We start from the raw sequence: 12,164 nt of genomic DNA, 5'->3' as shown, positions 1-12,164 counted from the left end.
TTTCAGGCCATTTATTGGATTAAGGTAAGATTTGTTCTCTTAGCTGCAGATGATTCCAACTAATGCAAACCATTTTCACGCTACAGGTAGTTCTGCTCCTCTTGATTTGGGATTTGGGATATTATTGCTAGGAACAATAGCATGGGTAGGCAAACTAAGGCCCGGGGGCCGGATCCGGCCCAATCGCCTTCTAAATCTGGCCCACGGACAGTCCGGGAATCAGTGTGTTTTTACACAAGTAGAATGTGCCCTTTTATTTAAACTGCATCTCTGGGTTATTTGTGGGGCATAGGAATTCGTTCATTCCGCCCCCCCCAATATAGTCCGGCCCCCCACAAGGTCTGAGGGACAGTGGACCGGCCCCTTGCTGAAAAAGTTTGCTGACCTCTGAACTATAGCTATAAAATGGAGGGATATAGCAACTGCAAATCCATATTTTACCTGTTGCTTGTTTTCCCCATCACTTACCTTTCAAACACGTTTCGCAACTTGAGTTGGTCAGAATTCTGAATTTAAACTGAATTGGCCACATGGATGTGAATGGTGCAAACGGAACTTAAAATACGTGGGTGCAGTTTATGTTAATTGTGCTAGGAAATGTGAAGCTATGACTTGCAAACAGTACCTTGGGAAGATTGTGTTTAGGCATATTAATAAAGATGTTTCCAATGCCTGGGATCTCTGCCTTTGATTTTGTGTGCGCCTTTGCATTATATACACGTGTCCCCTTCCCCCCACTAACGCGGGGGTTATGCCCCGGGCCCCTTCGCGTGTAAGTGAAATCGCGTAAAGTGGGGAGCACCCTTCAAATGCCCTCCTGGTGCTCTCTCGCCAATCCCAAACAAAAGCACCGTATCTAAAATACCCACAGTTAGCATGGAAGCTCTGGGTCTAGCTGGAGGATGTGTGAGAAGCGGCTGCTGCGCAACCCCACACACCAGCTGTTCGCTGGGGAGGCTGAGCAGCCTCAACAAAATGCCGCTGCATCTCTGGTCTCTTTGGGGATCCCTCTGCCCTCATCAACACCCTCTTTGGGTTCCGGGGAGGTTCTCCTTGCAAGCCATGAGGATTCTCCCGCTCTCTCCCAGCATTTCCAAGTTTGAATTAAATTATTTATTTCCTGGCACTGTGCATTTATACGGCCGCTCACACATGCGTACGTGGGGGGACGCTTGTACTTCATTGGACAGTATACAGCCTTGTGCTCAGGAAGAGGAAGGGAAAAAGTGAGTTTTACTGACTCGCCTTTCTGCTACAACCCTCCACACCTGGTTCTGGAGGGTCCCCCAACTCTCTGGAGCTCATATTTTGGGTGATGGTGCTGAGATCACTCTTTAATCTTGAGTCTAAATGGAGGCAATGTCAAAGTGTACCGAAGAAGGGTTCTCCGTTGTGTTATCCTTCTCTGACTGCAACAGCTTCTGGTGGAGACTGTGCCTCTAGCAGGATTTGTATAGGGGGCATCTTGAAATGTTTTTGAATGCATAGCATGTTTTATTTATATTGGATTTAGAAATCTGATTCCTCCCTCAAAAACCTTTGGGGAAAACAGCAACCTCTTTATGTCAGGGTTGGGAAATGTTTTTCCCCTCTCTGTTGAGAGCTACATTCTGTGTTGTCCACTGCATAGGGCGGCATACAAATTTAATTAATAGTACAGTGGTGCCTCGGGTTACAGACGCTTCAGGTTACAGATGCTTCTGGTTACAGACTCTGCTAACCCAGAAATAGTACCTCGGGGTAAGAACTTTACCTCAGGATGAGAACAGAAATCATGCAGCAGCGGCATGGCGGCAGCGGGAGGTCCCATTAGCTAAAGTGGTATCTCAGGTTAAGAACAGTTTCAGGTTAAGAACGGACCTCCAGAACGAACTAAGTTCTTAACCCGAGGTAAGGTAAAGGTAAAGGGACCCCTGACCATTAGGTCCAGTTGTGGCCGACTCTTGGGTTGCGGAGCTCATCTCGCTTTATTGGCCGAGGGAGCCGGCGTACAGCTTCTGGATCATGTGGCCAGCATGACTAAGCCGCTTCTGGAGAACCAGAGCAGCGCACGGAAACGCCGTTTATCTTCCCGCCAGAGCGGTACCTATTTATCTACTTGCACTTTTGACGTGCTTTCGAACTGCTAGGTTGGCAGGGGCTGGGACCGAGCAACGGGAGCTCACCCCGTCACGGGGATTCGAACCGCCGACCTTCTGATCGGCAAGCCCTAGGCTTTGTGGTTTAACCCACAGCGCCATCCGCGTCCCTTAACCCGAGGTACCACTGTAATAATGGATAATCTGTTGGGGAGCAACTTACTACCACCCATTTATCTCTCTCTGCGTACCAGACACTTTTCTTTCCTTATCTCCTCACTGAGTGGGCTGCCAAGGGACATACACGTCTCTCTTGCAGAGGTTTGCCCTCTGATTTCTTACCAAGGAGTTCTCCCCTTCCATTGCACCATTTGTTCCACCCTCTCCCACATTTTGTCCTCCTCTTGTCCCGCGTCTCTTCCTCTTGTCACCCACACGTGCAAGAAATTAGGCCGAAGGCCACAGCTTGCCCACCCTTGCTCCATGACGGTATCAGGGAAATCCACACAGGAAGTATATTAATATAATTTATTTCACGACAGCTACACATCCTTTGCCAATTAGCTTGTCTTTTAACACTGTCTCATTTAGTAATTATGGAAACGTTAACAGAAATTGCTGATTTGTATGGGTGAAATAGCCCTGCAGATTTTCTGCGAGATTCAGCCTGTTAACGTTTTACCGAGGGAATAATTGCTTCACACACGTTTCTTAAGATTTGAAGAGCAGGTTCAGGGAAAGGAGGAGGAGGTTACCTGATAACGTTGGATCATTAGGCAATGGGGTGAAGATTGATTACTTCTCAAGCAATGGAACTGGGGCTAACCAGTTCTGGATCTCCAACCCAGCCTCCTTGCTTATTCGCTTATACAAAAAAATTAATCTTGGTTATTTGAAGAAATCCTGATTACCACCAGCTAAAATAGACGTAGCTGCTGAAGCAGTGCATTTATTACCATCTATTTCCATAGCCTCTGCTATGCTGTAATGACTTGCAGGATAAAAAATGGCGGATGTCCTCTGGGTACCTTTTGATCTGGCAGCTTCCCAGTTAGAAGCTGCTACTTATATGCATCCCAAATATCTTTAGCGTCCTTGTACAGCTTCTTGTAATACCACCAGACAAATCGCTGTCAGTAGAAATCCCTGTGGACCCTCCAGTGATGCTAACTATATTGCAAGAGCAGCTTACGTAGGGCTTCATGTCTTAATTTCTTTTCTTTTTTTTAAAAAAAACTTATTAAATGCCAAACGGCTATTAATGCATTTTATTTTAAAGTTCCTTGGCTTCAAAAACCAGTTGGCAACGGATTCCATTATCCCATTAGTGTTTGCCAGCAGCGACTTCTGGATCTGAAGACGGCAGAGGATTTCTATAAATAAAACTTAAGTTTTCTGACTTCATGACATGGTCAGAGCAATTCCTGAGTAGGGGAGATTTGTTGTGGAGCTACTGTCATGTCTAGAGCCTTGTTCCCTGGCACAGCTCGTGTAGGTTGAGGGCAGGAAAGAGAAGGGTGTGTGTCAGTGGATTTGCCACCCAATTCCATTGGGTTTTCTTGGAATATCCTACCTGTGCACTCCTTGCTGTTCTTCGCATGAACTACTAGCAGCCTTGTACCTGGCATTGCTCAGGAATGCTGAGACACCGAAAAACCAGGGCAGTTATGAAAAGTCTGCCATCTTGGTTCAAAATGGTGCCCAGTGGTGTTCATAAATGAAAGCCTGCTCCTTGATCTCAGGAGCAGTTCTGCAAAATTTGGGTACAACATCTTAAAAGGTGACCAATGCATAGTCAGCAGACAAAAGACTTCACGAAATCTGCTATTTCTCTTTTTTTTTGGGGGGGGATGTGTGAAGAGGTACCATAACTGAGAGGTGGGTGATAATAGATCATATCCTTCCATCTGGCAGAGAGCCTCTAAAAGGTCACCCCCCAAAAAAACTACATAGAGGAACGTGGTGGTCTCCTTCTTAAAGGAGCCATAGATGCCTTGGTGCCATCAGGAGCAAATAATTTTAATAATTCAATTTCTAGTCCACTGTTCATTGATACACAATCCTACAGTGGGTTGCATCATGGAACCTACACAAAGGATTGCAGCCACAAAGAGCACTGCAATGTAAAAGTTAAAACATCAGATTTTGTAAACACCATGAGTAATACTACAGGCAGTTTATTGGTTTACAACTGGCTGCATTGCATTAACCCCCTGCAAAGACTTGAGCTCTTTGCTTACATTCCAGTGTCAGCTAATGCTGTTGCCACCTATATCTTTGAGGGGAGGGCATTCCATAGCTGGGGTGCTTCTCTGCAGCATCACCTCAAATCTGTTTGCATGTCTAGCAACCAACTCGCTTCATGTTAAGAAGAGGTGCAGAAACCGCCATACTTGATTGTTTGGAAGGGATGGAAGTTGAGAGCCAAGAGTGAACAGGGACTTACAGAGAGGAGCAATAGCTGGGACAACTCCTTCATAAGAAATTCCCTTTTTGATTAATATTTTGCTAGTTGATAAGTGTGAAATATACTGTGAAATGCAGATTTCAAGATAGATTGATGAATTAATTCAACTATATAATTCATTCATAGGTGCAAATTAGGTCTCTTTCCCCCACCCCACCCCTACGATAACGTGCTATGTGAAACTCTTCTCTTTTATAATAACCTCGATGTTGGTTTGAAATAAAGAATCATGTAATGTATAGAAAGATAGTTTTTGAAGTTATGGCAGAAAAGCTGTATTAGAGCAGCCTTCAAAGGTGCCTTTCAGATGCTTTGGCCATGGTGGATGGAGCTGATGAGAGCTGTGGTTCTTGAGGGCACATGTTTGGAGGACGCTCCAATAGGGGACAATCTCCTCTTGTAACTGCCTTTAAAAGGCTTCTACATTTGTCACTCTGTGTCCCTAGACAAGACGTTCTTCTTTTCTGGAACAGGGGTTTTGCAAATTTCATAAGGTCAATTAGATTTGTTCCTTGACATTTAAATTATTTTCTGTAATGGATGGGTTTGTTCTACAATACATGGCCCTTGTTGATCCCCATGACACATAGGTTTATGTGTGCTACAATGCAAAGATGTTCTAAATTCAGACTGACAACCCTTACAGCACAATCCTGTACACCTCTACTCAGTAGTAAGTCCCATTGAGTTCATTGATAAGACTGAAATGTTCCACTTTACCTCTGAACTAACCACAGTTGCCTGTGGTGTCTGAGCTCTGGGAACCATCATTTGTTTAAACTATGTATATTGAAAAGTCAGTAAAAAGGGATTTAGATCTTGCCTTGTTCTCACTAAACCCTAGTTTAAACAAACCACAGTTCACAGAGTTTGGAAGTCGGGGAACCACCATTTGTTCAAACTGTGTTTATTGTGTAGTCAGTAAAAATTGGATTTAGATCTTGCCTTGCTCTCACTAAACCCTAGTTTAAACAAACCACAGTTCACAGAGCTTGGAGGTCACTGGGAACTGTGGTCTGTTTGAAATTGAAAATAGAACCTTTCAATCTCTCTCTGATTCATGAAAGAGGAGAGTGGAGCACACAAGCTGTAGGTTCTGGCCACCTTAGCCAGGATATTGTAGAGCTGGAAAAGGTTTAGAAAAGTGCCTTCAGGAATAATCAAGAGGATGAAGAAAGGTTGCAGCATTTGGGACTATTTAGTTTAAAGAAAAAAGCAAGTAAGAGGCAACATGATAAGAGTTTATAACAGCTTACAATGACATGAAGAAAATTTTAATAGAGAAAGGTTTTTCTCCCTCATAGCGGTAGAACTTGTGGACATCCAATGAAGGTGAACATCAGAAGATTAAGGGGAGTTGAAAGAAAGTACCTCCTCATAGTCATAGTCATACTATGGAATGTGCTCCCCAGGAGACAGTGATGGCCACCAACTTGGGATGACATTAAAAGAGGATTGGACAAATTCATGGAGGAGGAGTGGGCTATCAATGGTTATACTCTACCACCCCAGTTGGAGGCAGCAATGCTTCTGAATACCCGTTGCTGGAAACCACAGGAGGGGAGAATTCTCTTGTGCTCATTTTCTGCTCGCTTGTTTCCTGCAGGCATCTGGTTCACCACTGTGAGAACAGGATCTTGGACTAGATGGGCCATTGGCCTGACCCAGCAGGCTGTTCTTACGTTTCTGCAGAAGCATTCGTAGAGCAACCACACTTCTCAGTTGGGCTTCATAGAATTATAGTGTTGGAAGGTGCCCAAGGGTCATCTAGTCCAACCCCCTGCAATGCACAAATCTCAGCTAAAGCATCCATGACAAATGACCAGCCAGCCTCTGCTTTAAAACCTCCAGGGGTCCACCACATCTCATGGGCAGGCTGTTCCGCTTCCGAACTGCTCTTACTGTCTGTGATTTCCCCCCAAATGCTTCGTGGGAATCTTCTTTCTTGTAGCGAAGCCATTGCCTCAAGTCCTACCCTCCAGAGCAGGAGGAAACAAGCCTGCTCCATCTTCCATAAAGGTATTTGAAGATGGCCATCATATCTCTTCTCAGTCACCTCCTCTCCAGGCTAAACATACCCTTCAACCATTCCTCATAAGGCATGGTTTCCAGACCCTTGGTCATCTTGGTTGCCTTCCTTCACACGTTCCTGGGTATAACAACAACAACAACAACAACAACAACAATAAATACCTCGCCCATCTGGCTGGGTTTCACCAGCCACTCTGGGCGGCTTCCAACAGAATATTAAAATACAATAGTCTATTAAACATTAAAAGCTTCCCTAAACAGGGCTGCCTTCAGATGTCTTCTAAAAGTCTAGTAGTTGTTTATCTCTTTGACATCTGGTGGGAGGGCGTTCCACAGGGCGGGCGCCACCACCGAGAAGGCCCTCTGCCTGGTTCCCTGTAACTTGGCTTCTCGCAGTGAGGGAACCGCCAGAAGGCCCTCGGCACTGGACCTCAGTGTCCGGGCAGAACAATGGGGGTGGAGATGCTCCTTCAGGTAGAAATATCTGTTGATATATATGCTCCCTGAACCTTTTTTTTATTATTATAAAAAAGGAAATATTCAGTGAATGGGAATGTAGTTTTCCATTCAGCAGCAGAAGCAGCTGATCATATACTCCTGTATTGCAGGGGGTTGGAGTAGCTGACCCTTCTATGATTCTGTCTAGGGTTTACCGAGACCCAATCAATCACCAGGCACTCATTGCTTCTAGGCCACATTTAGGCAAACTATGGTTAAGGCGTTCCAGGTCTAAGTTAAGTGAAATAAATACCTCTTCTTGCCAGAGCAAGTGGAAATATACGTGTGCTATCTGTGCTGCTGTCACTGATATATATTTGTTTTAAAGTACACTTTTCAATAGTAGTACTGCAAGTTTAGTCTAAACCAGTGGAAGGGATCAAGGTTCTCTTTGAAACATTTCAGATGTTTTGCTCACTAGAACGTACGCTTTTCAGTCGAAAAGCTTTGTTCTTTGCAGCCAAAACATTGAAAGGCATCTTGCTGGGAAGGGTGGGTAGAAAGATTACTGCATCCCTTGGAATGAACTATAACCTAAAATGTTGAAGGCAAGGATGTCAAGCTGGGCAATTTATACTTACTAGAAAGTCACCACTGTATCTGCAGCACTAGAGAAACTTATTGCAGGACTAAGTACAAGGAGGCAGCCCAGTTTCTCCCCATAACACGATTTAAGCGTCTTTCAGAAGTCGCCATTAAACACACACAGAAACCTACAGTATTGTTTTGCTCTTGGCACTCTCTGCTACAAAAAAAGCAATTTTTTGTTCGAAGTATCCTCCAAAGGTCATTTAGAATCCCTGGTGCAAAGCTTATGCTATTAAGTCATTTCTGTTGGGGTTTCTGGGACTGGGGGTCCCATTCCTTGCAGGAAATGCCACTTAGCTAGGGTTTTGGGGAGTGCTCACTGCTGCTATCTAACCTGCCCTAACCCATCTCTTCTCTGCCCTAAATATAGTTTTCTGGGACCTCGTAGCAGGAAGAGATGGGAAAGTGGAGAGTGGTGTGTTCGCGCCCTCCACGCTGTTTTGAAAGCATTCAAACAAGACTTGTTGAGAAAGCTTAGGCTTTTAAACATGCATTTCAGTCGAAAGCTGGCAAAGGCTTGATCCTTACCTGGGCAAGCAGAGGTGTGTTAGTGCGTCCGCAAACATAACAATGTCCTTTCGATTAGGCTTGCAACATTGCATGCTAGCCAGGGCCGGATTTAGGTTTGATGAGGCCCTAAGCTACTGAAGGTAATGGGGCCCTTTATATGTCCAGCTGTCCTTTGTCAACAACAAATTGCTACTGTTTTTGGTTTTGAATATATACTATATGGTAATTTATGGACCTGATAGGTATCTAAAGCCATTTGCACATGTTGCCATGCAACCAGTCCATGCAGAATGTAGGCATCCTATATATAGAAATGAGCAAACCAGTGATATTTTAGGGAGCAGGCTAGCAGGCGGGGCCCATTACTTACATCATAAGAGCCTACACAACACAAAACACTGTTGCTGTACGTAGGTTTTATTTTGTTTTTTATCTTATATTTTGGAAATGTACATCCAGTTTTCCCCCCTTTAAGTTTTTTGGGACCCCCCCAAGAGAGTGGGGCCCTAAGCTATAGCTTGTTTAGCTTACAGTGGTGCCTCGCAAGACGAAAAGAATCCGTTCTGTGATTCTCTTCGTCTAGCGGTTTTTTCGTCTTGCGAAGCAAGCCCATTGACGGATTAGCGCTATTAGCGGCTTTTAGCGGCTTATCGGCTTATCGGATCAGCTGATAAGCGGCTTAGCGGCTTAGAAAAAGGGGGGAGGGAAAAAACCCCGCAGGAACTCGCAAGACATTTTCGTCTTGCGAAGCAAGCCCATAGGAGATTCGTTTTGCGAAGCACCTCCAAAACGGAAAACTCTTTCGTCTAGCGAGTTTTCCGTCTTGCGAGGCATTCGCCTTGCGGGGCACCACTGTATATGTAAATCTGGCACTGCTGCTATCCCGATTTACTCACATATATCAGAGTGGAGCACGGAAGATGCATTTCTTGTGACAATTCAAATTCTTCCCCTCGCAGAAAAGCAATTCTGACAGAACATGGGGGGGAAAGGGAGGTGAGATTGTGAATATGTTATTCACAAGTGAGACCTTTTGAACTTTTAGTTCTTCCTGTGTAAGGTGCAGCTTCTTCTTCTGTTTTATAACTAGGAGGTGTCAATTTTGCCGTTGTGTTTCAGGATGCCCGGGCATGTCTTCGTCATGGGGCTCCACGAAGGATAATGTGAGCCAGATATGCAAAGCTGCAAGGCTACATGATTCATTGGTCCTGTGACCTGCTTTCCTAAACGACATTCATAAAGCACACACCTAAGTCTTGATCAAGATCTGTAACTGTGCTGGAAGTAGCACCGCTAGTGATCAATAAAAATCTGTTCTCCTGCTTGCCAAGTACAAAGTACGCTTGGGCATCTGATTGAAAAGTATCAGGGTTTTTTGTTTTTGTTTCGTTTTTGCAAGACATTGTCCTTTTATGTTCTGCTAGGATGTTTGTCATCAATAAATCTATGCAATGACATTGTGTGGGGAGGGCCAGAGGGTTGGTGGCCCCAGGTGCATTTGTTAGGGGGCACATTTTGCTCCTCGCCGCCTTGTCTGCCCTGCGAAGCTCTGTGGAAATTGCTTGCAAAAACACGTGCCTTAGTTAAAAATATGTATGCAGTTTTCATGGGGATTTTAAAAAATAAAATGCTGATTGCTATGGAAATGTGGGAAACTGGATTTTTAAGCGTGGAAAAACGAGAAATTAAGAGAACCAAATTTCACAAAGTCCTTCTATCGCTACTCTCCAGAGGTTTTTGTGATTTTAAATTCAATCTCAATTTTGCACGTGGACTTAAATTGAGTTTTCTTCTGTGTCTTAGGTTACAGGAGTCAACATTTGACGGTATCAACTGGGAAACGGATTCGCAGTTCATTTTTGGTTGCCTTTTCTTCTCTGTTCGAACGTAGATGTCCTTGCCCCTTTCGTCTGCCATTATACAGGTAAGCTGTTGGGCTCCTTTTTGGGAGAAATGGTGGTATACAAATTTAATGAATAAATTTTGTCTAGGGAAACAAGAATATTGGTGGTATAGCGGCATACTGTTGTTGTTTAGTCGTTTAGTCGTGTCCGACTCTATGTGACCCCATGGACCAGAGCACACCAGGCACTCCTGTCTTCCACTGCCTCCTGCAGTTTGGTCAAACTCATGCTGGTAGCTTCGAGAACACTATCCAACCATCTCGTCCTCTGTCGTCCCCTTCTCCTTGTGCCCTCCATCTTTCCCAACATCAGGGTCTTTTCCAGGGAGTCTTCTCTTCTCATGAGGTGGCCAAAGTATTGGAGTCTCAGCTTCAGGATCTGTCCTTCCAGTGAGCGCTCAGGGCTGATTTCCTTCAGAATGGAGAGGTTTGATCTTTCAGTCCATGGGACTCTCAAGAGTCTCCTCCAGCACCATAATTCAAAAGCATCAATTTTTTGGTGATCAGCCTTCTTCATGGTCTAGCTCTCACTTCCATACATCACTACTGGGAAAACCATAGCTTTATATGAGTGCAAAATTTTCATTTTGTGGATTAATTTTTTTGTAAGTGTAGTGTTCAAATTATACTGAATTGTTTATTCATATTTTTAGTCGGTTCTGAATTTTGTGGACAAACTCACCCTTTTGTTCCCATCGGAGCCAATAATCCAGGGTGGCACCTGGGTGAAGATCTCTTCCTCCTGGGCACCTTGCATTACTTTTCTGCCTCCTGTCAAAGTCTTTAGTGTGTCAGCACGACTTCCTGCTGAGATATAGCTTACTGGTGCATTTTTTTCTGGCTGTTTTCTGGAAATCGATAGCCAATATATGCTGTTTCATAAAATGGACCCTGAGGAGCCATGTCTTGAGTTGATAGGAAACATGATTTGCCAGCTGACAATCAAGCTGCCTAAAGCTTACAGAAAGCCCTCGTAGTCTGCTCTTTCTGAATTTGGTTCTCAGCCTCTGTGAATAGGCACTTATAAAAAAAATATAGCAGCAAAAAACTCTTCCAAATAGCAGTGTTTTACCACTTTCCTTTTTGTATCAAGTTGTTCAGTTCCATATGACAAAATACTGCTATTTGGGAGTTTTTTTTGGGGGGGGGGTGTCTGTGCTATTTTCCTCTTTCTTCTTTTGATTGCTGCGTGTCTATTAAACATTGAATGGCTGTCCTCTTTCTGCCCCTGACATCCTGCGCTCTCTGTAATTCTCCTCAAATTGTAAAACCATTTCTTCATCGCCTTCTCTAGTCACCTTCTCTTCCCCAATTTATGCTTTATTCAGGAGTGGAGAAACTTGTTAAGCCCACGCTTATTTCTCTTGGTGATCTCATCTGCTCAGGTGAATTCTTAACAACCTTTTCTGATGAGTCCCTAAATCAGCCGCTGACCTGCCCACCTCTTCTCAGGGCCAAACCATACATGATGCACAGTTCCTGATCTCTTTCCTCCTGATCTCAATTTCCTTTATTTTATTTTTTAAATGAAAGGCAAGCTTGAAAGATTGTAGTTGGGAGTGGAAAATTGGAGGAAGAGGGACAGCTTTTGTCCCGTCTACCGTTCTTCTTGAAATTTTGGGTATTATTTTTTTTTTAAAGACAAGTAGATGTTGCAAAACCAAGGGGTGGCAGCAGTAGTGAGGAGGACTAGAGGAAACTGAATATATATGCTTTCTCCAGTTTTCACAGAAATTCTTGCTTTGGTGTGGTTTTGCAAAATGCTCTTGTAAAAGAGCTTCAGGTCTGCTAATATCCTGCTATATATGGGATAGGTGATTGAGAGGGCAGATTATGAGGCAGCTTCATTTAAGCACAGCTGTTTAAGCATGAGAGGTCTGGAGAGTGGCAGCATGAGAACGGGGCCTTTTCTTCAGTGGCTCCCCATTTGTGGAATGCTCTCCCCAGGAAGGCATACCTGGCACCTTCATTATACTTTAGGCGCCTGGCAAAAACTTTCTTCTTGAACCAGGCCTCTGGCTGATTGACATCTGATGCCCTTTTAAAATGTGCTGGGGATGGAGGAATTACAATGGTACCTCTGGTTGCG

At 44.2% G+C, this 12,164-nt stretch overlaps 1 protein-coding gene across 1 annotated transcript in view; it reads left to right on the top strand.

Moving 5' to 3' along the window:
* Positions 1 to 9,975: 9,975 nt before the first annotated feature.
* The window catches only part of TRAF3 (TNF receptor associated factor 3), a 55,471-nt gene continuing 53,282 nt past the window's right edge, over positions 9,976 to 12,164 (top strand). The window contains exon 1 of the mRNA XM_081192811.1: positions 9,976 to 10,096. The gene's annotated coding sequence lies outside the window, so the exon portion shown is untranslated. The remainder of the gene's footprint in view (positions 10,097 to 12,164) is intronic.

Source organism: Podarcis bocagei, assembly GCF_964188305.1.
Source record: "Podarcis bocagei genome assembly, chromosome: 1".
Lineage (NCBI taxonomy): Eukaryota > Metazoa > Chordata > Lepidosauria > Squamata > Lacertidae > Podarcis > Podarcis bocagei.
This window is presented reverse-complemented; position numbering and strand designations above follow the sequence as displayed.